Genomic DNA, 27,744 nt, shown 5'->3' on the forward strand with positions numbered 1-27,744 from the left:
TGCTGGTGATACTGTTGGGGATTTATTCAAAATTGAAGGCATACTGAACCAGCATGGCGACAACAGCATCTTGCAGCGGCATGCTATTCCATCCGGTTTGCGTTTAGTTGGACCATCATTTAATTTTTCAACAGGACAATGACCCCAAACACACCTCCAAGCTGTGCAAGGGCTATTTGACCAAGAGGGAGAGTGATGGGGTGCTGCGCCAGATGACCTGGCCTCCACAGTCACCAGACCTGAACCCAATCGAGATGGTTTGGGGTGAGCTGGACCGCAGAGTGAAGGCAAAAGGGCCAACAAGTGCTAAGCATCTCTGGGAACTCCTTCAAGATCGTTGAAAGACCATTTCCGGTGACTACCTCTTGACGCTCATCAAGAGAATGCCAAGAGTGTGCAAAGAAGTCATCAAAACAAAAGGTGGCTACTTTGAAGGACAGAGCAACTGAAGCTGCGTGCACCAGCAGCAGCTGCAGGGAGGCCGGAAGACGCCGGAGCAGAACCATGACAGTAAGGGGGACGGCGTCTCTGCCTGGCAGAGGGCAGAGACGCCGATGCTACAGTACCCTCCCCCTTTACGCCCCCTCTTTTTCTGGCCAGCAAGATATTCTTTAAGAAGAAGAGGGGCATGGATGTTCTCCTTGTATTCCCAAGACCTCTCCTCCAGGCCAAACCCCTTCCAACCCACAAGAAAAAAGGTTTTTCCTTTTACCCTTTTGGTGGCCAAAATGTTCTCTACCTCATAGACATCCTCAGCGGAGACTGGAGCTGGAGTGGTACCTGGATCGTCAGAAAACGAATTAAGAACAACTGGTTTGAGGAGAGATATGTGGAAGGAGTTGGGAATCAGTAAGGTGGCCGGAGTTTTAGCTTGTAAGCCACGGGATTGATTAGCTTGAGAACCTCAAACCGGCCGATGACCGCGGACCCAACTTATACGATGGTATTTTGAGCCGAACATGTTTGGAGCAGAGCCAGACCCTGTCTCCCGGACGGAATAGAGGCAGATCCAGACGTCTCTTATAGGCATGTTTCTTCATCCGTTCAGAGGACTGAAGAAGTGCGGATCTAGTGTCTTCCCAAATAGTAGAAAATTTGCTGACCATAGACTCCGCGGTAGGATTGTCCATAGAAGCGGAGACGGGAAACAGGATTCCGGGGTGTTGACCGTAGACCACAAAGAATGGGGATTTGGAAGAAGACTCACTCTCATGGTTGTTATAGGATAACTCGGCCCATGGTAGGAGCTCAACCCAATCGTTATGGTGAGCATTGACGAAATCCCGGAGAAAGCTGGTAAGGACTAGTGTTGAGCCACCCCCGTAGTGTTCGAGTTCGGTTCGGTTCGTCGAACACCCGTGTGTTCGCCGAACTGTTCGTCGAACTGTTCGTCGAACACCTTCGAACACCGTTAAAACCAATGGCAGGCAAACAAAAACACATAGAAACACATAGAAAACACCTTCAAAGGTGTCCAAAAGCTGACAAACTGCTCAGAAGACACAACTAACACATGGAAAAGTGACAAGTACATATAGTCATGCGAAAAGAAAAGAGGTGGAGGAGTAAAAGGAGGGGGAGACACAGATATAGGCATGTCATGCCCTTCTAAAATCCAAAAAGTGAGAAGCCGAGACGGCCAGTCCGCTCCTGCCCGTGCCACCTCCGTGTCGCCGGGTTTGTGCCAGAGCCGCGGTGAACCCTGACGGCCAGCCCCCCTCTCCCAATACTGGTGCCTGTCCGCTGGTGGGTCGAGAGAGCCCCCCTGTGGTGGAGGCAGCTCTAAGCTTTTTAATTTAAATTTTCCCTCTAATTTGAATGAATACACTTTAAATCCATTTACAAGGATCTATTGGAGGGCAAGTCTCATGCCAGCAGCCGCGTAATTCCAGCTCCAGTAGCGTCCACTAAAGCTGCTGCAGTTAAAAAGCTTTTATAAGGATCGAGCTCGGCTGTCCACCGCAAGGCATCCTAGTGCCAGTCCCAGCCCCTATGCCTTGGGGTGCCTCCTGATGCTCTTCACTAAGTATCCCGTGGTCCCGAAGCATTTCCTTTGAAAAAATTAAGTGTCCAAACTACAGGTGGTGTAGCTTGCTTAACAGCCGGGATAATCCGCTGACTAGCAGACACTGCTACTAGGCACAAAGTATTTCCTGGGCTAGATGCAGTTAAAAATTTGTAAGTAGATACTCTCGTTGGATGCTGAGAAAGCATTCCATAGAGTCTCCTGGCACGCCATATATGATTCTCTTAAAAAGCTTGGGGTAGGGGTCTAGGGGACCCTTTTATAGCCAAAATCACGGCCCTGTATCACAATACGTCACCTAGGCTGAAGATAAATGGAACTGTAGCACCGAGGGCTCGGTTGCTACAGACGTATTGCACCTCACCCAGAGGTGTGATATCTCACTCTCAGATAAGGATGGAGTGTGGATCAGGACCCGACACCTGCATGCATTACACCACATTGCCGTGGGGCAGGGCGACCAATATGCCCCTGAGATGGGCACGACAGTCCCTGTCCCTGGCTGGAGTGGGGGGAGGGAACACTGAGGAAGGGGAACCCTGCAGTGCAGGAGCAGGGAGGAAGCAGTTCCTGGGTGCATTGAGAAGGGAGTATAAAAGGTGGGCACCATCTTAGTTCAGTGCAGAGAAGTCTGAGCAGAAGTGGCAGGGAGCAGGGGCTCTGCATGAGCTCTGCTCCGGAGGCGGGCCTAGTAACAGAGGCCCAGGCCTGCAAGAGGGAGAAGGAAGGAAGAGGAGCGGAGAAGGCTCCAGGAACGAGGAATGAAGGGATCCCAGGGGTGCGGATGGGCGAGTCGCCACCGCACGCCCGAATCCACCTGCGTGGAGGGGTCAGGCCAAAGGGGGAGACCGGTCCCCGAACTAGTGGAGGCAGGAAACGACCCTCAGCTAGAAACCGGAGGCTCTGACATTTTATGTGGCGCAGCCCCTTGCTCCACCCGCTAGGAAGGCACCACATAGGGTCAGGGAAACTGGCGCCAAGTTTACCAAGAGGAGGCCCGAGGCAGCCGGACAGAAGTGTTGGTAAGAAAGGCCAGACAAAGGACACACAAAGGGGGTCCTGTGAAGCACTCCAAAGTTATCTGGGAGTTGTCTGAGCCCCTCACCTGGTGAGCACAGTACGACGTGGGCAGCCGTTACCTGCAGACGTGGTCTGGATAATAAGAACTGTGAGTAAAGGCCCTGAACTGCATCACTGACTCCGTGTCGTTACTGCTGATGCCCTGCACCATCACCCCCATCCTCCGCATACACTGCCCTGAGGCTACACTCCTCCCGTGGGGAGTTATGCTACGCTCTGCTGCACCCACAACACCAGCCTTAGCGGTCTGCCCTGTAGCGGCGGTTCACTCTGACCGCAATCCACGGGTGGCGTAGTCGGACATTTAAACATCAAAACCACATAAATAGTTCCGCCACTGGTTTGACCGCCCTGAGCCACGGAACCGGATCGCCGCCACGAAGACTACAACCACCAGCATCCACCAAAAAGGGTCCGGCTCCGGGTGTCCCAAGGCCCAGGGGGTGCGTCAGAACATTTTCATCACCTTTCACAATCACCAATGGGACAAGGCAGTGATGTCCTCTGTCCCCTCTCTTATACATCCTAGTGACGGAGCACCTGCTCTCATCAATTCGCCATAACCCCAATATTAGGTGGATTGAGGTGGGAGGCACCGAGTACAAGTGCTCTCTATTTGCTGATGATGTCCTAGTATATATCACTCAATCACATATATCCATCCCTGCTGTTATGGCTGAAATAGATCACTTTGTTACATGGTAAAATTTTAAAATCAATGCAGCGAAGTCTGAGGCCCTCGATGTCTCCCTCCCTAAATCCATATAGGATTCCATCCAGTCCAACTTTCCCTTTGCCTGGCCCTCACAGGGTATCAAATACTTAGGAATTCCTATTCATAGAGACCTCTCCCATCTATGTTATCTTAATTTTGGGCCCTTTATTGAACAATTCCATACAGACCACGGTTGGCAAGTTAGAACTGTAAGATTCACTACGTGAACCACTGGTGTTTTGTGGAAAAGCACATGTACACCGCGTTCCAAATTATTATGCAAAAAGTGTTTAGGAGTGATAAGGGAAGAATTTGTTTGTTTGTCAGTTAAACTCATTGATGGTGATGTGTGTCAGGGCTCTTTATATCACTGTAAGCAATTGCAGACACCTGTGCTAATTAGTTTGGCAGGTGTGTCCAATGAAAGGCAAGACTACTTAAGAAGGCTCTCTCACATTATTAAGCAGCCTACATTTTCTGCCAAAATGGGAAAGAAAAAGGATGTGTCGGCTGCTGAGAAGCAACAAATTGTGGAGTGTTTAGGTCAAGGCATGACTACAATCAACATTGTGCGATGATCAGGATGAAGTGTCTTGGCAATCAAGAAGTATGTAGCTGATTCACAGTACACACGTGTGCGTGCTGATAAGGGCAAATTGAGGACTCTTTCCTACAGGCAATTACGTCAGGTTGAAAGAGCAGCGGCAAAAAAGCCTTGTCATAGCAGCAGACAAGTTTTTGAAGCTGCTTGTGCCTCCAACGTCCCCCGAACAACAAGATGCAGGGTCCTTCAGAGGTTTGCAGCTGTGCATACGCCATCCTGTCGACCTCCTCTATCCACTTCACACAAGCAGAAACGGCTCCAGTGGGCCAAACATTACATGAAGACTGATTTCAAAACTGTTTTGTTCACGGATGAGTGCCGTGCAGCGCTCGATGGTCCAGATGAATGGAGTGGAGGATGGCTGGTTGATGGACACCCCACGCAAACACGGCTACAGCGCCAACAAGGAGGAGGTGGAGTAATGTTTTGGGCTGGAATCATGGGGAGAGAGATTGTCGGCCCCTTTAGGATCCCTGAAGGCGCTAAAGATGAACTCCATAATGTATGTGGATTTTCTCAAACAGCACTTCCTGCCATGGTTCAAGAAGAAGAACCGTGTATTTCACAGCAAGATCATTTTTCTGCATGATAATGCACCATCTCATGCTGCACATAAAACATCTGCATCTCTGGCTGATATGGGCATAAAAGGGGACAAACTTATGGTGTGACCCCCATGCTCCCCTGACCTCTACCCCATTCAGAACCTTTGGAGCATCATTAAAAGGAGTGTCTATGATGGCGGGAGGCAGTTCACATCTAAGCAACAGCTCTGGGAGGGTATTCTGTCCTCATGCAAAACAATTGAAGCAGAAACCATCCAAAACCTGACAAATTCAATGGACGAGAGAGTTCAGAAGCTCCTTTCGAACAAGGGGTCCTATGTGAAAATGTAACATCACCTAGAATAAAGTTTTGAGTTGAAAACTGTTTGATTTCAGTTTCTAACAACCTGCTAATGCTTATAATTTCAAAAATGACCATTTTTTTGGTCTTTATTAAAATGAAAAGGTTGATCGAAAAGTTTGGGGGATCTAAGAGTGTGGCAACCCAGTAGTCATGATTACTTCGAATTCTGACAATATGAGGGTCATGCTGCAGGTAGTGCAGCAAGAAGGCACTTATGTGTCTTGCGCATCTCGGAGCCCCAAAATTATTTTCCGGGCTAGATGCAGCTAAAAATTATTTTTAATTTTAAATCTGCTGAAGCTTATTATAGATGGCCTAATAGGATCAGTGCTGCACACTGCTACAAAGCCCAAATTATTTTCCAGTCAAGATACAGATAAACATGATTAGTAATTTGAAAGCTTAAAACGGTTGGTAGGGTGATTTTAACCAATCATCAAGCTTTTACTCTCCCCAGGATGACACAGGGGTAGAAAAGTCGTTTCGGATCCATGATTTGTTCATCTTTATGAACGTGAGTCTGTCTACATTATCAGTGGAGAGCCGCGTGCGCTTATCTGTCAGCACACCACCAGCAGCGCTGAACACACGTTCAGACAGAACGCTGGCTGCGGGGCATGACAAGATCTCCAAGGCGTAAGTGGCTAGCTCCGGCCATTTATCCAGATTGGAAGCCCAAAAAGAGCAAGGGTCCAGTGACACAGTCGTGGCTTCAATGTTTACTTGGAGATACTCCTGTACCATCGTCTCTAGGCGTTGACTATGTGTCAGACTTCTTGTCTCCTGTGGCCTTGCAAAGGATGGGCTAAAAAAGTGGTGAAATGATTCCGCAAAATTGATGTTACCAGCAGATACTGTGGTTCTGTTACGGTTTGAGTGCTGAACACTTGACGGTCCCACGGTTGGCAAGTTGGAACTGTGAGATTCACTACGTGCACCACTGGTATTTTGTGGAAAAGCACATGTAAGATTCTGCAACAGTCTCTGCTGATACTCCTGCATGCGTGCATCCCTTTCTATGGCAGGAATAATTTCTGCAAATTTACTTTTGTACCGGGGATCTAACAGTGTGGCAACCCAGTAGTCAGGATTATTTCTAATTCTCACAATTCGAGGGTCATGTTGCAGGTAGTGCAGCAAGAAGGCACTCATGTGTGTTGCGCATCCAGGAGCACCAAGTCCCTGTTGTGTTGGTGGCGAGGTAACAATCATGCTTCCTTCCTCTGTCCTCTCCCCCCAACCTCGCACAACAGAAATGTGATCAAGGTCTCCCTCATCTGATGAGTCTTCCATCAGTTCGTCCTCCACTTCTTCCTGGGCTCCTGCACCTTCCTCACTAGTTTGGCTGCTACCATGCGCCCTGGTTAAACCATCTCCCCCACCCTCACATGCCTGCCGCCTTGGTGCTGCCGACCGTCTGGACCTTGCAGATGTTAGCCCTTCCGCATACAACTCCTCCTCCTCTACTTCCTCCACCTCCTCTTGTGCCACCACCTGACTCCGAATTCTGTTTAACATGTGCTCCAGCATGTAAATCACCGGAATAGTCATGCTGATAATGGCATCGTCAGCACTAAACATCTTCGTCGCCATTTCAAAACTGTGCAGAAGGGTGCATAGGTCCCTGATCTGAGACCACTCCTCCAGCGTGATTTGCCCCACCTCTGAATCTCGTTGGCCCAGGCTATACGTCAGAAAGTATTGCACCAGGGCTTGTCGGTGCTGCCACAGTCGCTGCAACATGTGCAGAGTTGAATTCCACCGGGTAGGCACATCGCATTTTAGCCGGTGAAGTGGCAGGCCCAACGACTTCTGTAGAGATGTAAGTCGCTGAGCTGCGGGATGCGAACGGCGGAAGTGAGCACACAGCGACCGTGCCCTCTGCAGAAGGCCATCTAGTCTGGGATAGTGGGCTAAAAATTGCTGGACAACCAGGTTCAACACGTGAGCCATACAAGGCACGTGTGTGACATTGCCCCGGCGAAGGGCCGCACCCAGGTTTGCAGCATTGTCGCACACGGCCTTCCCTGGTTTCAGGTCCAGTGGAGACAACCATTCATGAAATTGGTTCTCCAGAGCTGACCACAACTCCTCAGCTGTGTGACTCACATTTCCCAGACATTTCAATGTAAAAACCGCCTGATGACGTTGAGCCCTACTGCCAGCATAGTAAGGAGGTGTGCAGGATCCCTTCTGCGCAGTTAGAAAGCTTGTGGCATGACCAGACAGGCTTTGGGTGCAGGTGGAAGACCGAGAGGAGGTTGAGGAGGCAGAAGCAGTGGAGGAAAAATGACATAAAGAGGATTGACGCACAACTCGTGGGGACGGCAAGACTTGGACAGCAGCCCCTTGTCCTGCTGTCACCATAGTTACCCAGTGCCCAGTCAGCGACATGTAACGCCCCTGTCCATGCCTACTCGTCCAAGTGTCTGTGGTGAAATGCACCCTGTCACACACAGAGTTTCTCAAAGAAGCGGTGATGTTGTGTGCGACATGCTGGTGGAGCGCAGGCACACCTTTCTTTGAGAAGTAGTGCCGACTGGGCATCTGGTACTGGGGCACTGCGACGGACATAAGGTCTCGAAAATCCTCTGTGTCCACCAGGCGGAAAGGCAGCATTTCTGTAGCCAAGAGCTTGCAGATGGTGAAATTCAACCTCTTAGCTTTCTCATGGCTAGGAGGAAATGGTCTTTTACTTGTCCACATCTGAGGGACCGAGGGCTGGCTATTGTGCTTAGACGGGGTTGATAAGGGTGTCCCCGGCAAACTGCCGGTCTGTGAGGAAGATGCAGGCGGACATGTTAGGTTGCCTTGATCCAAAGGTGGTGCTATCGATGTCGGACAGCGCTCAAGACCAGCTGGTGTTACCACCTCCAAAGAAAATGATGACCTGCCAATCACGCTGGCTGTTGCGGGTAAAGAGGTGGCAGGTCTGCGCCCCAAAACAGGTGTGACTGCTGTCCCCCCAGTCACAGAGGATGAAGAGGCCGCGGATGCACAAGATATGGCAGACGGTGGTTGGCCCGGCCGGCTAGACCGCATTGTAGCACACTGAGCTTCCCACTGCAACTTATGCTTCATGTCCATGTGCCGGTTCATGCATGAAGTACTCAAACTATGTATTTTTTGGCCTCTACTTAGCTTTTGCTGACAAATGTTACAGATAACACGAGTTGGGTCATCTTTATCGATCTGAAAAAATGCCCAGGCTATGCAAGGCTTAGCACCCATGCGACCTGAAGAGCCACCACGACTTGTGGTGAGAGGCAGAGTTGTGTTTGAGGATGCAGTTGTTGACGTGCTTCCAGTACTACGTCTCTGTCCAGGAAGGCGCAACCTGACCTCGTCGTCACTAGCATCTTCCTCCACCTCCTCTGCTGACCTCATCTCTTGGCTGACTGTGGGTTGACAGTAAGTGGGATCTCCGACCTCATCATCATCACCCTGTGCGTTATCACACCCGTCGTCCTCAGAGCCAACCTGTTCCTGCCCTGACAAAAAACTAAAGTTGTCGCTCCAATCAGGTATTTGAGTCTTATCATCGTCTTCCTCATTGTCTCCACCAACAGGAGTTACAGTTTGGGAATGAGGGTCTACATTATGGTCAGAACCTTCTGCGTCTGGTCCTGGATCCGACTCATAAAGATTCTGGGCATCAGTGCAGATCATTTCCTCGTCTGGATTCACAGAAGCGCTGGAGTCGACCTCTGATTCCCAGGCTATAGTATGAGTAAACAGCTCTGCAGACTCAACCATCTGTTCTACCTCATACTCAGACGGGCAGCTGGAGATTTGGGAGCTGTGAGGAAGCAAGTGCGATTTGGGTGACACCTTTGAGGACTGGAGTATTTGTGATGTTGAAGTTGATGTGGAGGAGAGCCCACTTAAAGGAGCACTTGATATCCGTTGAAGCACCTGCTGTTTTTGTGCCTCATCTGGAATTTGTAGCGATTGGCGTGGCCGTAAGAAAGGGATCTTATCACATTGTCCGCTAAAAGAAGTAGACATTTTAGTTTGGCTGAAAGATGGTCTTTCTTCTGCACCTACCCCACGGACACAACCTTTTTTCCCCTTCCCAACACGCCTATTCCCCTTTCCACCAGCAGCAGGCCTTTTTCCACTCATTTTGGTGGTTAACTAATTCACAACTCTGGAGTTGTTTGCACAAAAAAACAATGGATGGTAACCGAGCAGAGCTGAGTGGCCAAACTGTGGTATTAGGCCAAAACTATTGGCTGGGTTAGATGCAGAAAAAAATTATTTTTAATTTGCAACCTGATGGAGGTCAGTATAGATGGACTAATAGACCAAGTCCCACACACTGCTAGAAGCCCAAATATTTTTTCAGAGCTAGATGCAGAAAAAAATTATTTTTAATTTGCAACCTGATGGAGGTCAGTATAGATGGACTAATAGACCAAGTCCCACACACTGCTAGAAGCCCAAATATTTTTTCAGAGCTAGATGCAGAAAAAAATTATTTTTAATTTGCAACCTGATGGAGGTCAGTATAGATGGACTAATAGACCAAGTCCCACACACTGCTAGAAGCCCAAATATTTTTTCAGAGCTAGATGCAGAAAAAAATTATTTTTAATTTGCAACCTGATGGAGGTCAGTATAGATGGACTAATAGACCAAGTCCCACACACCGCTAGAAGCCCAAATATTTTTTCAGAGCTAGATGCAGAAATTTTTTTTATTCAATTTGCAACCTGATGGAGGTCAGTATAGATGGACTAATAGACCAAGTCCCACACACTGCTAGAAGCCCAAATATTTTTTCAGAGCTAGATGCAGAAAAAAATTATTTTTAATTTGCAACCTGATGGAGGTCAGTATAGATGGACTAATAGACCAAGTCCCACACACTGCTAGAAGCCCAAATATTTTTTCAGAGCTAGATGCAGAAAAAAATTATTTTTAATTTGCAACCTGATGGAGGTCAGTATAGATGGACTAATAGACCAAGTCCCACACACTGCTAGAAGCCCAAATATTTTTTCAGAGCTAGATGCAGAAAAAATTATTTTTAATTTGCAACCTGATGGAGGTCAGTATAGATGGACTAATAGACCAAGTCCCACACACTGCTAGAAGCCCAAATATTTTTTCAGAGCTAGATGCAGAAAAAAATTATTTTTAATTTGCAACCTGATGGAGGTCAGTATAGATGGACTAATAGACCAAGTCCCACACACTGCTAGAAGCCCAAATATTTTTTCAGAGCTAGATGCAGAAAAAAATTATTTTTAATTTGCAACCTGATGGAGGTCAGTATAGATGGACTAATAGACCAAGTCCCACACACCGCTAGAAGCCCAAATATTTTTTCAGAGCTAGATGCAGAAAATTTTTTTATTCAATTTGCAACCTGATGGAGGTCAGTATAGATGGACTAATAGACCAAGTCCCACACACTGCTAGAAGCCCAAATATTTTTTCAGAGCTAGATGCAGAAAAAAATTATTTTTAATTTGCAACCTGATGGAGGTCAGTATAGATGGACTAATAGACCAAGTCCCACACACTGCTAGAAGCCCAAATATTTTTTCAGAGCTAGATGCAGAAAAAAATTATTTTTAATTTGCAACCTGATGGAGGTCAGTATAGATGGACTAATAGACCAAGTCCCACACACTGCTAGAAGCCCAAATATTTTTTCAGAGCTAGATGCAGAAAAAAATTATTTTTAATTTGCAACCTGATGGAGGTCAGTATAGATGGACTAATAGACCAAGTCCCACACACTGCTAGAAGCCCAAATATTTTTTCAGAGCTAGATGCAGAAAAAAATTATTTTTAATTTGCAACCTGATGGAGGTCAGTATAGATGGACTAATAGAACAAGTCCCACACGCTGCTAGAAGCCCAAATATTTTTTCAGAGATAAATGAAGAAAAAAATTATTTTTAATTTGCAACCTGATGGAGGTCAGTATAGATGGACTAATAGACCAAGTCCCACACACTGCTAGAAGCCCAAATATTTTTTCAGAGCTAGATGCAGAAAAAAATTATTTTTAATTTGCAACCTGATGGAGGTCAGTATAGATGGACTAATAGACCAAGTCCCACACACCGCTAGAAGCCCAAATATTTTTTCAGAGCTAGATGCAGAAAAAAATTATATTCAGTTTGCAACCTGATGGAGGTCAGTATAGATGGACTAATAGAATGATGCTATGCCCAAAAGATTTTACTTCACTAGGTGCAGTAAAAAAATTGGTATTCTATACACAGGTGGTATATCTTGCAACACAGATAGGCTACTCCACTGACTAACACACTCTGCAATAGGCCAAAAAGGATTAGCTTTGCTAGATTCAGCCAAATGCTGTGAAAAAAACTTGCACAGCACTGGCACAGACCTGCCTGGCAAAAACTGATAGGAACTGATGTAACCTAGTCCTGAAAAGGACTCCAATTACAATTAGTCTTTACTCCCACAATCTATCTATTTAAGAGCACAGACCTGCCTGATAAAAGTCGTAGGAAATGCTGTAACCTAGTCCTTAAAAGGACTGCAATCACAACTATTCCCTACTCCCAAGCTATCTGTATATTTGTGCGAAAATTGGCTTGAAATTAACAAGGTATATCGCACACAGCAACAGCGGTGCCGTCTAACACGCAGCTGCAGCAGTGAGAAAATGGTGGCGACGGGGAAAATGGCTTGGTCTTATAGGGCAAGGACATGTGACATACACTGCCAATCACACATGCCCTTGCTTGTGTGAAAAAAAGCACTTCGCTCCGTGTGTGCGCTGCTGATAGGCTGACAGATTGCACCTCCCCACTGCAAATGCGGGAAAGAGAAAAAAAAATGGAGATCTTCATTGTTCCTGCAGAGATCCATCCCCTGCCCCTCCCCCCGCCCCGCTGTACACTCAAACTGCGTATTAACATTAATTTTCATCATTACTGAGAAAAAATCCAGTTATGATTTTGGTGCACGAACAGTTATCGAACATAACCTCGAACAGCCGAATTTTTCTCAAATTGTTCATGTTCGCCGACCGGCTCGAACACCGCCCAAAACAGCTCGAATTTGAGATTGGCGAACAGTTCGAGTAGAACAACGCTCATCTCTAGTAAGGACCTGGTTGATACGTTCCACTTAACCATTGGACTGGGGATGATAAGCAGAGGAGAAATCCAGGGTGACATCCAGCAGCTTACACGTAGCTCTCCAGAAGCGCGAAGTGAACTGTACCCCGCGATCAGACACAATGTGGAGGGGTAAGCCGTGGAGACGAAAGATGTGATGGATGAAGTCCTTAGCCAGCACAGACGCGAATTGGAGACCAGGCAGAGGGATGAAGTGAGCCATTTTAGAAAAGCGGTCAGCGACCACCCAAATGACCGTACAACGGCAGAAACAGGGAGATCTGTAATAAAGTCCATAGCAATGTGTTGCCATGGAGAGGAAGGTACAGATAGAGGCAGGAAACGGCCAGCGGGAAGATGCCTGGGAACTTTGTTATGGGCACAGGAGGAACAAGCCGAGACGAAAACCGCAACATCCTTGCGTAGCGAAGGCCACCAGTAATGTCGGGCGATGAGCAGGAAGGTCTTCCTCTAGCCAGCAGATCCAGAACAGCTACAAAAGTCTTACAAGGTGGAAGGTGTCACAGGTCAAACGGGGTCACAGTCATTACTTTGGAGGGGTCGATGATATGCAGAGGCTCCTCCTCTTGGTCGGAGGACAGGAAAGAGCGGGATAGAGCGTCGGCTTTAACGTTCTTGTCCGCAGGGCGGTAATGTAGAGAAAAGCAGAATCGGGCAAAGAACAGAGACCACTGGGCCTGACGTGGATTGAGTCTCTGGGCGTTTTGTAGATAGGCCAGGTTTTTGTGATCTGTGTAGATGATTACCGGGTGCAGAGCCCCTTCCAGCAGGTAGCGCCACTCCTCCAGCGCCAATTTGATGGCAAGCAGCTCACGATCTCCTATGGAGTAGTTGCGCTCGGACGAGGAGAAGAGCTTGAAGAAGAAGCCGCAGGTTAACATTCTCCTGGACGGGGATTTCTGAGTGAGCACTGCTCCGGCTCCGGAGGAGGAAGCATCAATCTCCAGGAAGAACTGTTTGTTGCAATCCAGACGGTGCAGCACAGGGGCGGAAGAGAAAGCTTGTTTTAGGGAGACAAAGGCCTCCTCCGCTTCGGAAGTCCATTCCTTGGGATTTGCTACCTTACGGGTGAGCACAGAAATGGGAGCGGTCCGGGAGGAGAAATGAGGAATGAAGAGGTGGTAATAATTTGCGAAGCCCAGGAATCGCTGAATCGCCTTTAACCCCTCCGGTCGGGGCCATTTTAAGACGGCAGAAACCTTCTCGGGATCCATCTGAAGACCAGTCTCGGAGATAATATATCCCAGGAACGGAAAGGAAGTCTGCTCGAAGAGACATTTTTCAAATTTTACGTAGAGACGGTTCTGCCGGAGCCTTAGCAGAACCTGACGAACATTCCTCCGGTGTGAGGGTAGATCCGGAGAGAAGACCAAGATATCATCCAGGTATACCACTACGTAAGAATACAAGAGGTCACGGAAAATGTCGTTAACTAGCTCCTGTAAGACGGCTGGGGCATTACAGAGACCATACGGCATGACGCGGTATTCATAGTGACCGTCCCGGGTGTTGAATGCCGTCTTCCACTCGTCTCCCTGGCGGATCCAGACCAAATTGTAAGCCCCACGTAGGTCGAGCTTGGCTAAGACCCTCGCGCCTTTAAGGCGGTCGAACAGCTCCGAGATTAGAGGCAGGGGGTACTTATTCTTGATGGTAATTTGGTTAAGCCCCCTGTAATCGATACACGGCCGTAGCGAGCCATCTTTCTTGTTAACGAAGAAGAATCCTGCTCCAGCCGGGGAAGTAGATTTCTAAATGAATCCCCTTGCAAGATTCTCCTCGATGTACTCAGACATGGCCCAGGTCTCAGCCAGCGACAAGGGGTAGATACGCCCGCGGTGAGGAGAAGCACCAGGTACTAGGTCGATGGGGCAATCATACGGCCTATGAGGTGGTAGTGTCTCAGCCTCTTTCTTATCGAAGACATCCACATAGGACCAGTAGGGTGCCGGCAGACCAGGTAGATTAGACGGAGTAGACGGAGGTCGAGCCGGGTGTATCGGAACCAGGCAGGTCTCATGGCAATCCTGGCCCCAACGGAGCACCTCACCAGATCGCCAATTCAGGACAGGTTTATGTTTCTGTAGCCAGGGTAGACCTAGCAAAAGGGAGTGAGAGAGACCGGATGGCACATGGAAGGAGATCCTCTCCGAGTGCAGCATTCCCACCTGAAGGGTTACGGGCTCTGTGACGAGCAAGATGGTCACCGGAAGGAGTCTCCCATCCACGGAAGCGACTGCCAATGGTTCGGCCAGACGTTTGGTGGGAATCTGATACTGCTCCACAAGGGACTGAGAAATGAGATTCCCAGCGGCTCCGGAATCCAGGTGGGCGGTCTCAAAGTAGCGGGTCACACCACTGGAAATAGAAACGGATAAGGTCAAGGACGAAGAGGATTTACTCTTGCCTAGGATGACCTCTCCGAGTGGTCCTAGACACTGGAGTTTCCTGGCTTCAGCGGACAGGAACGGATCAGATGCTCCTTACTGCCACAGTAGAACTAGCTCCCCTCGGCTCAGCGCGTCTCTTGGCGAGACTTGACCATCTTGGTCTGGTCAATCTGCATGGGTTCAGGTGAGCATGCCCGGGGAATTGCTGGTTGGAAGGCAGGTTTCAGGAAAACAGGGGCGAGACGAGGAAATCTTCTCTCCCGGGTAGTCTCCTTAACTCGTTCCAAGAAACGGATGTCAATCCGGGTAGCTAGTGACTCCAAGTCGTCCAGGGTGGAAGGAATGTCCTGGCCGGCTAGCTCGTCCTTGATCCGTCCGGAAAGACCCTCCCTGAAGGTGGACACCAGGGCCTTGTTGTTCCAGGCAAGCTCAGATGGAAAGGTACGGAACTGTATGGCATACTGGCCCACGGTGAAACTCCCTTGGTGGAGACGGAGCAGTGAGGAGGCAGTAGAAGTCCTTCGTCCGGGCTCATCGAAGAACTTTCGGAAGGCAGAGAGGAAAGCCGGAAGATCAGACACCAGGGGATCCCCTCTCTCCCATAGAGGGTTTAGCCATGCCAATGCTTCCCCGATGCGGTGAGACATGGATGAACGCCACCTTGGCCCAGTCGGAGGGAAACTGATGTGCTAGGAGTTCAAAGTGCAGCGTGCACTGGTTCAGAAAACCCCAACATACGACGGGGTCACCATCAAAACGTGGAGGCACAGAGAGCCGGGGTCCAGAGCTGAATGCCATGGCACTAATAGGCTGAGGCGCCGCTGGAGCGGGTGCCGCTCGGCTCGAGGCGGACACAGGTGGAATGGACAGAGTGTCCAGGCGGTAGTTGACAGACCGCAGGTAGATCAGGATAGTTTCCTGTCGGGATCTCTGATGAGAAACCTCCTGGTACAGGTCAGCAAGCGAAGGGGCCTGGGGGCCACCGGGTTCCATGGCCCGTGCAAACTGTTACGGATCCGGGTGGTGGAACCTCAGTGCTGCGGTGCAAGGAGGCGCCAGAGGGGCGTGACTAAGTATCTACTCGGCCCGACCAAGGTCGCACGGCGGCTCAGTCGACTCCGTGAACCAGGGAGGAACTGAGCAGAGGGACCAGGTGCCACTCTGGGACCGACCTTGTATGAGAGCAGGTGACTCCCACGGGTCAGAAGGCAGGAACTGACCGGTACAGCGGATGAGCTTGGCAGGCAGTCTGAGGGGTGGTCCGGGTAGACAAGCAGGCTGATTAGGCAGATAGTCAGGCAAATGTTCCAGGTAGACAAGCTGGCGGGCACAACAGGTAGCTGGCAGGTGCTTCCAGGTAAGCGGGCAGGAGGGCACAACAGATAGCTGGCATGTGCTTCCAGGTAAGCAGGCAGGTGCTTCCAGGTAAGCAGGCTGGCGGGCACGGCAGGTAACAGGCAGGTGCTTCCAGGTAAAGCAGGCTGGCGGGCACAGCAGGTAACAGGCAGGTGCTTCTAGGTAAGCGAGTGGGCAGAGCCCATAGACAGACTGGCAGACTGGACTGTAGACAGACTGTCAGGCTGGATAGTAGTCAGACTGGCGGACTGGACTGTAGAACAGGATGGCGGACAGGACTGACTTGCAGAGGACCTGAGGGCTAAAGCAAAGTAAGTAACACAAAGCAACAACCTTGCACGGGCACCTCCATATTGGAGGAGGTGCCTTTTATAGGGAAAGTCCTCCGGCCATTGGCCGGGGACTTTTTAGCCAGGGAAGCTGCGTACACCAGCAGCAGCTGCAGGGGGGCCCGAGGACACCGGAGCAGAACCGCGGCGGTAAGGGGGACTGCGTCTCTGCCTGGCAGAGGGCAGAGACGCCGATGCTACAGCCTGGAGTTCAGCACTTCAATGCGCATTAGCAAATCCTGTTGAGCTTGAAGCGGTACCTATACCCATTGTTCTCATAGGGGATCCTTCATTACTGCATATCATGTCTTTAAAAGCTCAGGCAACAGAAATAAAAGAGCACCAGGCACCCAACAGTAATTAATATTTTGCCTCCTTACATGCATGGCACTGTGCTTTGAACTCCAGTGACCTGTTTGTCTGTATGCATTAAGCAAGGCATGGCTTCAGAACTGTCAGGTTTTTGCAGCTGTTGTTTTGTGCCTTCCGGAGACATCTTGATGATAATAATGATAACAGTTACTGGGGGTACACATAGAAAATGCACACCCACTGTCTTGGCATTATATTTGACTCAGATCTTTCCATTACTCTCTCTCTACATCGGATCACTCACTCGATCATGTCACCTACACCTCAAAAAAATGTCTAGAATTCGACCTTTTCTTACCTTTTACTCTGCAAAAACTCTTACTTTTGCTCTTATTTATTCTCATCTGGACTATTGCAACTCATAATCAGTCTCCCTCTTACTAAATTCTCCCCTCTCCAATCCATTCTGAATGCAGCAGCCAGGATCATATTCCTGTCCAGTTGCTACACCGATGCCTCCACCCTGTGCCAGTCATTGCACTGGTTACCCATCTGCTACAGAATCCAATATAAACTCATCACTCTTATCCACAAAGCTCTTCACAGTTCTGCACCACCCAATATCTCCTCCCTCATCTCTGTCTATCACCCTACCTGTGCCCTCCGTTCTGCTAATGACCTAAGATTAACATCCTCAATAATCTGAACCGCCCATTCCGGTCTCCAAGACTTCTCGTGCGCTGCACCAATTCTCTGGAATGCATTACCCTAGACGATTTTATTAATTCCCAATACCCACAGTTTTAAGCTTGGCCTAAAAATAGAATGAGTCCTTACTGGTAATTCGGTTTCTAGAAGCCTTCCACGACAGCATTGGAGGATGTTGTCCACGCCCTATTGGGGGACAGGAACATAGAGAGATTAAAAGCCCCTCCACACCATCAATCCCCAGTGTTTACCAAGATCACCTGGAAAAATGGTTACCTGACAGGGAGGGAAATTCGTGCTGTCGTGGAAGGCTTCTATAAACCGAATTACCGGTAAGGACTAATTCTATTTTCTCAATACGCCTTCCACGACAGCATTGGAGGAATACCAACGATATTTTATTAGGGAGGGACAATAGCTTGTAGGACTTTCCTACCAAAGGCTAAATCCCTAGTGGATGATAAGTCTAATCTATAATGTTTAGAAAATGTATGAAGGGAAGACCATGTAGCTGCCCTGCAAATCTGCTCAGTAGAAGCGCCCGCTCTTTCAGCTCATGAAGTTGATGTGGATCTGGTAGAATGAGCTTTTAAGGCAATCGGTGGATTCATTTGTTGATTGCTATAAGCTTCCCCAATTGCCTTTTTGATCCAGTTTGCTATAGTGGACTTGGCCGCCTTCCTTCCTCTGTTCTGCCCTGAGTGTTGTATAAATAGGTTTCCATCCAATCTCCAAGACTCAGTTTGCTGAAGTTAATAAAGAACAACTCTGCGGACATCTAGGAGGTGGAACTCTGCTTCCTTTGGATTGGAAGGATTCTGGCAGAAGGAGGGAAGGATGATTTCCTGGGAACGATGGAAGTCCGTAACTACCTTTGGGAGAAAGGAAGGGTCCAGGCGAAGCGTAATCCTATCTTCGGTCACGTTCATGTAAGGTTCTCTGATAGAAAGGGCCTGAAGCTCTCCCACTCTCCGTGCTGAAGTGATGGCTACTAAGAAGGCAGTCTTATAAGAGAGAGTCTGTATTGAGCTAGAGGATAGAGGCTCAAAGGGAGAGGGGCGTAAACCCTTGAGTACCACATTTAGATCCCAGGATGGGACCTGAGACTGAATTTTTGAGTGAAGCCTGAGTGCTGAAGTTAAGAATCTCTTGATCCACCTATGAGAGGCTAAATCTTGGTCGAATATGGAACTTAGGGCTGAAATCTGCACCTTTAGAGTGCTAGGTTTGAGACCCAATTCCAATCCACTCTGTAGAAAATCAAGGATCCGAGCAATGTTGGGGTGTGAGGTGTCAGGAATATCCGGAGCGTACCATGATAGCAATTTTTTCCATATTTTGCCATATATCGCATTGGTTACTGGTTTCCTACTCTGTTGAAGAGTTTTTATAACTTCTTCTGAGAGACCTTTGGATCTTAAGATCTCGGCTTCAGTAACCAGGCTGCCAGGTTTAGTCATTAGATTGGGAAGGAACAGGGGCCATTGAGAGAGAAGATTGTTGACCTGTGGTAGTATTACCGGACCCTCTAGGCAAAGTTCTGTGATAGCCCCGAACCAAGGCCTTTTGGGCCACAGAGGGGTCACCAGAATTGTTGCCACTCTCTCTATCCTGACTTTCTGGATGGTTCTTGCTATCAGCGGTATCGGAGGGAACGCATAGACCTGCCTGAAATGCCAGGGATGGGCTAATGCATCCAAATTCATGGCCTTGTCTCGTCTGTCCAAAGAAAAGAAGAGGGGAAGTTTTGTGTTTGACCGACTGGCAAAGAGATCTACCTCGGGGAGACCCCATTTGGCTACCAGCGACTGGAAGATCTGAGGATTTGACTCGCCCCCTGGGCCGTGGGGCACTCGGATCCGGGCAATTAGGGAAACGGTGGGAGTAGTAGTGGCAACCCGGTTCCATGGCTCAGGGTGGTCAGGCCAGTGGTAGTCCGTTATGTGCTGATGATTATGTCCGACTACGCCGCCCGTGGATTTGCGGTCATTAGGTACCGCCGCTGCAAGGCAGACCGCTGGGGCTGATGAGGTGTGCAGCTGGGATGGTGTGACTCCCCACGGGAAGAGTGCGGCCCCAGGGCAGTGTAGTGGATGTTGGGAGTGATGGTAGTGAGAGTCCCGGTGCTGATAGTGCTGGAGGAGCAAGGAGCACACAGACAACAAGTTGCAGTCCAGGGTCTTTACTGAAACAGGTAAACTGACCCATAAACAGTCCCAGCTAGGAGGGGACCTGGATATCTGAGAGCAACGGGGAAATTGGCCCTGGTCAGGGTGAGGGTGTAGGCCTACCATGCTTTCTGCGCTCCTTCTGGCTATCTCCTCCTTATAGAGTAACAGCCCATGTTTCCGAGCTTTCCGTGTATTCTCGCCTGTATGGCCTGCGACGTGGGTTCCTTTCTGCTCCCAGCCTTGTACGGCTTTACTGGTCCCTTCGGTTGTGGCAGGGCCTCCAGGCTTCTTAGGCCAAGGAATATACAGTCCCTTGCGGACTGGTTCTCTGCTGGGGGATGTGGAATCCTTCCAGCCTCAGACACCAAAGTCTGGTAAATTAAGTCCTCTTTCTGCCAAGACAGGCTCTCTTCGCCTCTTGTCTCTGGCTTGTGGCTCTCCTCCTGCCACACTTCCTCTTAGGTGCAATCAACTTTCTGTCCCTGCTCCACTCTGGGACACGTCTCAGTGCTGAGACAGGCTTTCCAGTTCTCTCTAACCCTGCCCTCAGTACCTTTGGGAGAAAGGAAGGGTCCAGGCGAAGCGTAATCCTATCTTCGGTCACGTTCATGTAAGGTTCTCTGATAGAAAGGGCCTGAAGCTCTCCTACTCTCCGTGCTGAAGTGATGGCTACTAAGAAGGCAGTCTTATAAGAGAGAGTCTGTATTGAGCTAGAGGATAGAGGCTCAAAGGGAGAGGGGCGTAAACCCTTGAGTACCACATTTAGATCCCAGGATGGGACCTGAGACTGAATTTTTGAGTGAAGCCTGAGTGCTGAAGTTATGAATCTCTTGATCCACCTATGAGAGGCTAAATCTTGGTCGAATATGGAACTTAGGGCTGAAATCTGCACCTTTAGAGTGCTAGGTTTGAGACCCAATTCCAATCCACTCTGTAGAAAATCAAGGATCCGAGCAATGTTGGGGTGTGAGGTGTCAGGAATATCCGGAGCGTACCATGATAGCAATTTTTTCCATATTTTGCCATATATCGCATTGGTTACTGGTTTCCTACTCTGTTGAAGAGTTTTTATAACTTCTTCTGAGAGACCTTTGGATCTTAAGATCTCGGCTTCAGTAACCAGGCTGCCAGGTTTAGTCATTAGATTGGGAAGGAACAGGGGCCATTGAGAGAGAAGATTGTTGACCTGTGGTAGTATTACCGGACCCTCTAGGCAAAGTTCTGTGATAGCCCCGAACCAAGGCCTTTTGGGCCACAGAGGGGTCACCAGAATTGTTGCCACTCTCTCTATCCTGACTTTCTGGATGGTTCTTGCTATCAGCGGTATCGGAGGGAACGCATAGACCTGCCTGAAATGCCAGGGATGGGCTAATGCATCCAAATTCATGGCCTTGTCTCGTCTGTCCAAAGAAAAGAAGAGGGGAAGTTTTGTGTTTGACCGACTGGCAAAGAGATCTACCTCGGGGAGACCCCATTTGGCTACCAGCGACTGGAAGATCTGAGGATTTGACTCGCCCCCTGGGCCGTGGGGCACTCGGATCCGGGCAATTAGGGAAACGGTGGGAGTAGTAGTGGCAACCCGGTTCCATGGCTCAGGGTGGTCAGGCCAGTGGTAGTCCGTTATGTGCTGATGATTATGTCCGACTACGCCGCCCGTGGATTTGCGGTCATTAGGTACCGCCGCTGCAAGGCAGACCGCTGGGGCTGATGAGGTGTGCAGCTGGGATGGTGTGACTCCCCACGGGAAGAGTGCGGCCCCAGGGCAGTGTAGTGGATGTTGGGAGTGATGGTAGTGAGAGTCCCGGTGCTGATAGTGCTGGAGGAGCAAGGAGCACACAGACAACAAGTTGCAGTCCAGGGTCTTTACTGAAACAGGTAAACTGACCCATAAACAGTCCCAGCTAGGAGGGGACCTGGATATCTGAGAGCAACGGGGAAATTGGCCCTGGTCAGGGTGAGGGTGTAGGCCTACCATGCTTTCTGCGCTCCTTCTGGCTATCTCCTCCTTATAGAGTAACAGCCCATGTTTCCGAGCTTTCCGTGTATTCTCGCCTGTATGGCCTGCGACGTGGGTTCCTTTCTGCTCCCAGCCTTGTACGGCTTTACTGGTCCCTTCGGTTGTGGCAGGGCCTCCAGGCTTCTTAGGCCAAGGAATATACAGTCCCTTGCGGACTGGTTCTCTGCTGGGGGATGTGGAATCCTTCCAGCCTCAGACACCAAAGTCTGGTAAATTAAGTCCTCTTTCTGCCAAGACAGGCTCTCTTCGCCTCTTGTCTCTGGCTTGTGGCTCTCCTCCTGCCACACTTCCTCTTAGGTGCAATCAACTTTCTGTCCCTGCTCCACTCTGGGACACGTCTCAGTGCTGAGACAGGCTTTCCAGTTCTCTCTAACCCTGCCCTCAGTACCAGCTTTTATAGGGGCAGCCTGCTCCCCCTACTGGCCTGAGACAGGAGGCATTGCATGCTAATGTTTCCCTGACTAGAGAACCTCCCCCTTGCTCTCAGACACAGCTTTATTTACACTTGTGGCATCCAGGTAGGGTGACACAGATTCAGGCTCCATTCTCCTGGCTGGATATCTTCCCTGCTTAGAAAGTCTGCTCGGACGTTGTTTGAGCCTTTCAGGTGGATTGCTGAAAGTGATAGGAGATGACGTTCTGCCCAAAAAAATATTCGGTCTGCAATCTGTTTTAGGCTGTGTACCTTCGTACCTCCTTGATGACGAAGGAAGGCAACTGTGGTCACGTTGTCCGAGAGAATCTTGATGTGAGAACCCTGGATTAAGTCGACTGACGCTCTGAGCGTATTTTCTACCGCCATTAGCTCCCTGAAATTGGAAGATCTGGCACTGATCTCGGGACTCCATCTGCCTTGAAAGGGAATCTGGGCCACCATAGCTACCCAGCCTCGTAGACTGGCATCGGTAGTTACTGTAATCAGAGGGTCCTGGGTCCAAGAAACCCCCCTCTGAAGATTTCGGGAGCTTAGCCACCAATCCTTTGTCTGTTCCAGGATCTTAGGATATGATCCTGGAGAGGCGTTGAGTGGGCCTGGGCCCACAACACCGACTGGATACAGGCTGTCATAGACCCCAATACAGACATTGTCGCTCTCAACGTTGGATTCTCTTGGCGTCTGAAATTTGAGATTTTGGATCTGAGAGCTGTCTGATGCTCCAATGGTGGAAAGGACATCTGTTTGTTGGAGTCCAGAGATACACTTAGGAATTTCCTCCTTGATGAAGGGAGGAGTTCCGATTTTTTTAGGTTTGGAATCCAAACTAGAGACCGTAGGGTTCTTAAGTAGAGATGAGCGTTGTTCTACTCGAACTGTTCGCCAATCTCAAATTCGAGCTGTTTTGGGCGGTGTTCGAGCCGTTCGGCGAACACGAACAATTTGAGAAAAATTCGGCTGTTCGAGGTTATGTTCGATAACTGTTCGTGCACCAAAATCATAACTGGATTTTTTCTCAGTAATGATGAAAATTAATGTTAATACGCAGTTTGAGTGTACAGCGGGGTGGGGGGAGGAGCAGGGGATGGATCTCTGCAGGAACAATGAAGATCACCATTTTTTTTTCTCTTTCCCGCATTTGCAGTGGGGAGGTGCAATCTGTCAGCCTATCAGCAGCGCACACACGGAGCGAAGTGCTTTTTTTCACACAAGCAAGGGCATGTGTCATTGGCAGTGTATGTCACATGTCCTTGCCCTATAAGACCAAGCCATTTTCCCCGTCGCCACCATTTTCTCACTGCTGCAGCTGCGTGTTAGACGGCACCGCTGTTGCTGTGTGCGCTATACCTTGTTAATTTCAAGCCAATTTTCGCACAAATATACAGATAGCTTGGGAGTAGGGAATAGTTGTGATTGCAGTCCTTTTAAGGACTAGGTTACAGCATTTCCTACGACTTTTATCAGGGAGGTCTGTGCTCTTAAATAGATAGGTTGTGGGAGTAAAGACTAATTTTAATTGGAGTCCTTTTCAGGACTAGGTTACATCAGTTCCTATCAGTTTTTGCCAGGCAGGTCTGTGCCAGTGCTGTGGAAGTTTTTTTCACAGCATTTGGCTGAATCTAGCAAAGCTAATCCTTTTTGGCCTATTGCAGAGTGTGTTAGTCAGTGGAGTAGCCTATCTGTGTTGCAAGATATACCACCTGTGTATAGAATACCAATTTTTTTACTGCACCTAGTGAAGTAAAATCTTTTGGGCATAGCATCATTCTATTAGTCCATCTATACTGACCTCCATCAGGTTGCAAATTAAAACTAATTTTTATCTGCATCTACAGTACCTCTGAAAAAATATTTGGGCTTCTACCTGTGTGTGGGACTTGTTGTATTAGTCCATCTATACTGACCTCCATCAGGTTGCAAACTGAATATATTTTTTTCCTGCATCTACCTCTGAAAAAATATTGGGCTTCTAGCTGTGTGGTGTGGGTCTTGTTCTATTAATCCATCTATACTGACCTCCATCAGGTTGCAAACTGAATATAATTTTTTTCTGCATCTAGCTCTGAAAAAATATTTGGCCTTCTAGTAGTGTGTCGGACTTTCTCTATTAGTCCATCTATACTGACCTCCATCAGGTTGCAAATTAAAAATAATTTTTATCTGCATCTACAGTACCTCTGAAAAAATATTTGGGCTTCTAGCTGTGTGTGGGACTTGTTGTATTAGTCCATCTATACTGACCTCCATCAGGTTGCAAACTGAATATATTTTTTTCTGCATCTACCTCTGAAAAAATATTGGGCTTCTAGCTGTGTATGGGACTTGTTGTATTAGTCCATCTATACTGACCTCCATCAGGTTGCAAACTGAATATATTTTTTTCCTGCATCTACCTCTGAAAAAATATTGGGCTTCTAGCTGTGTGTGGGTCTTGTTCTATTAATCCATCTATACTGACCTCCATCAGGTTGCAAACTGAATATAATTTTTTTCTGCATCTAGCTCTGAAAAAATATTTGGCCTTCTAGTAGTGTGTCGGACTTTCTCTATTAGTCCATCTATGCTGACCTCCATCAGGTTGCAAACTGAATATATTTTTTTCCTGCATCTACCTCTGAAAAAATATTGGGCTTCTAGCTGTGTGTGGGTCTTGTTCTATTAATCCATCTATACTGACCTCCATCAGGTTGTAAATTCAAAATAATTTTTTTCTGCATCTAACCCAGCCAATAGTTTTGGCCTAATACCACAGTTTGGCCACTCAGCTCTGCTCGGTTACCATCCATTGTATTTTTGTGCAAACAACTCCAGAGTTGTGAATTAGTTAACCACCAAAATGAGTGGAAAAAGGCCTGCTGCTGGTGGAAAGGGGAATAGGCGTGTTGGGAAGGGGAAAAAAGGTTGTGTCCGTGGGGTAGGTGTTAAAGCAACAGTAACATCTGCAGAAGAAAGACCATCTTCCAGCCAAACTAAAATGTCTACTTCTTTTAGCGGACAATGTGATAAGATCCCTTTCTTACGGCCACGCCAATCGCTACAAATTCCAGATGAGGCACAAAAACAGCAGGTGCTTCAACGGATATCAAGTGCTCCTTTAAGTGGGCTCTCCTCCACATCAACTTCAACATCACAAATACTCCAGTCCTCAAAGGTGTCACCCCAATCGCACTTGCTTCCTCACAGCTCCCAAATCTCCAGCTGCCCGTCTGAGTATGAGGTAGAACAGATGGTTGAGTCTGCAGAGCTATTTACTCATACTATAGCCTGGGAATCAGAGGTCGACTCCAGCGCTTCTGTGAATCCAGACGAGGAAATGATCTGCACTGATGCCCAGAATCTTTATGAGTCGGATCCAGGACCAGACGCAGAAGGTTGTGACCATAATGTAGACCCTCATTCCCAAACTGTAACTCCTGTTGGTGGAGACAATGAGGAAGACGATGATAAGACTCAAATACCTGATTGGAGCGACAACTTTAGTTTTTTGTCAGGGCAGGAACAGGTTGGCTCTGAGGACGAGGGGTGTGATAACGCACAGGGTGATGATGATGAGGTCGGAGATCCCACTTACTGTCAACCCACAGTCAGCCAAGAGATGAGGTCAGCAGAGGAGGTGGAGGAAGATGCTAGTCACGACGAGGTCAGGTTGCGCCTTCCTGGACAGAGACGTAGTACTGGAAGCACGTCAACAACTGCATCCTCAAACACAACTCTGCCTCTCACCACAAGTCGTGGTGGCTCTTCAGGTCGCATGGGTGCTAAGCCTTGCATAGCCTGGGCATTTTTTCAGATCGATAAAGATGACCCAACTCGTGTTATCTGTAACATTTGTCAGCAAAAGCTAAGTAGAGGCCAAAAAATACATAGTTTGAGTACTTCATGCATGAACCGGCACATGGACATGAAGCATAAGTTGCAGTGGGAAGCTCAGTGTGCTACAATGCGGCCTAGTCGGCCGGGCCAACCACCGTCTGCCATATCTTGTGCATCCGCGGCCTCTTCATCCTCTGTGACTGGGGGGACAGCAGTCACACCTGTTTTGGGGCGCAGACCTGCCACCTCTTTACCCGCAACAGCCAGCGTGATTGGCAGGTCATCATTTTCTTTGGAGGTGGTAACACCAGCTGGTGTTGAGCGCTGTCCGACATCGATAGCACCACCTTTGGATCAAGGCAACCTAACATGTCCGCCTGCATCTTCCTCACAGACCGGCAGTTTGCCGGGGACACCCTTATCAACCCCGTCTAAGCACAATAGCCAGCCCTCGGTCCCTCAGATGTGGACAAGTAAAAGACCATTTCCTCCTAGCCATGAGAAAGCTAAGAGGTTGAATTTCACCATCTGCAAGCTCTTGGCTACAGAAATGCTGCCTTTCCGCCTGGTGGACACAGAGGATTTTCGAGACCTTATGTCCGTCGCAGTGCCCCAGTACCAGATGCCCAGTCGGCACTACTTCTCAAAGAAAGGTGTGCCTGCGCTCCACCAGCATGTCGCACATAACATCACCGCTTCTTTGAGAAACTCTGTGTGTGACAGGGTGCATTTCACCACAGACACTTGGACGAGTAGGCATGGACAGGGGCGTTACATGTCGCTGACTGGGCACTGGGTAACTATGGTGACAGCAGGACAAGGGGCTGCTGTCCAAGTCTTGCCGTCCCCACGAGTTGTGCGTCAATCCTCTTTATGTCAAAGTTCCTCCACTGCTTCTGCCTCCTCAACCTCCTCTCGGTCTTCCACCTGCGCCCAAAGCCTGTCTGGTCATGCCACAAGCTTTCTAACTGCGCAGAAGGGATCCTGCACACCTCCTTACTATGCTGGCAATAGGGCTCAACGTCATCAGGCGGTTTTTACATTGAAATGTCTGGGAAATGTGAGTCACACAGCTGAGTAGTTGTGGTCAGCTCTGGAGAACCAATTTCATGAATGGTTGTCTCCACTGGACCTGAAACCAGGGAAGGCCGTGTGCGACAATGCTGCAAACCTGGGTGCGGCCCTTCGCCGGGGCAATGTCACACACGTGCCTTGTATGGCTCACGTGTTGAACCTGGTTGTCCAGCAATTTTTAGCCCACTATCCCAGACTAGATGGCCTTCTGCAGAGGGCACGGTCGCTGTGTGCTCACTTCCGCCGTTCGCATCCCGCAGCTCAGCGACTTACATCTCTACAGAAGTCGTTGGGCCTGCCACTTCACCGGCTAAAATGCGATGTGCCTACCCGGTGGAATTCAACTCTGCACATGTTGCAGCGACTGTGGCAGCACCGACAAGCCCTGGTGCAATACGTTCTGACGTATAGCCTGGGCCAACGAGATTCAGAGGTGGGGCAAATCACGCTGGAGGAGTGGTCTCAGATCAGGGACCTATGCACCCTTCTGCACAGTTTTGAAATGGCGACGAAGATGTTTAGTGCTGACGATGCCATTATCAGCATGACTATTCCGGTGATTTACATGCTGGAGCACATGTTAAACAGAATTCGGAGTCAGGTGGTGGCACAAGAGGAGGTGGAGGAAGTAGACGAGGAGGAGTTGTATGCGGAAGGGCTAACATCTGCAAGGT

This window comes from Phyllobates terribilis, unplaced genomic scaffold (genome assembly GCF_046119375.1).
Source record: "Phyllobates terribilis strain yellow unplaced genomic scaffold, ASM4611937v1 Scaffold_7__3_contigs__length_470593459, whole genome shotgun sequence".
NCBI classification, from domain to species: Eukaryota; Metazoa; Chordata; class Amphibia; order Anura; family Dendrobatidae; genus Phyllobates; species Phyllobates terribilis.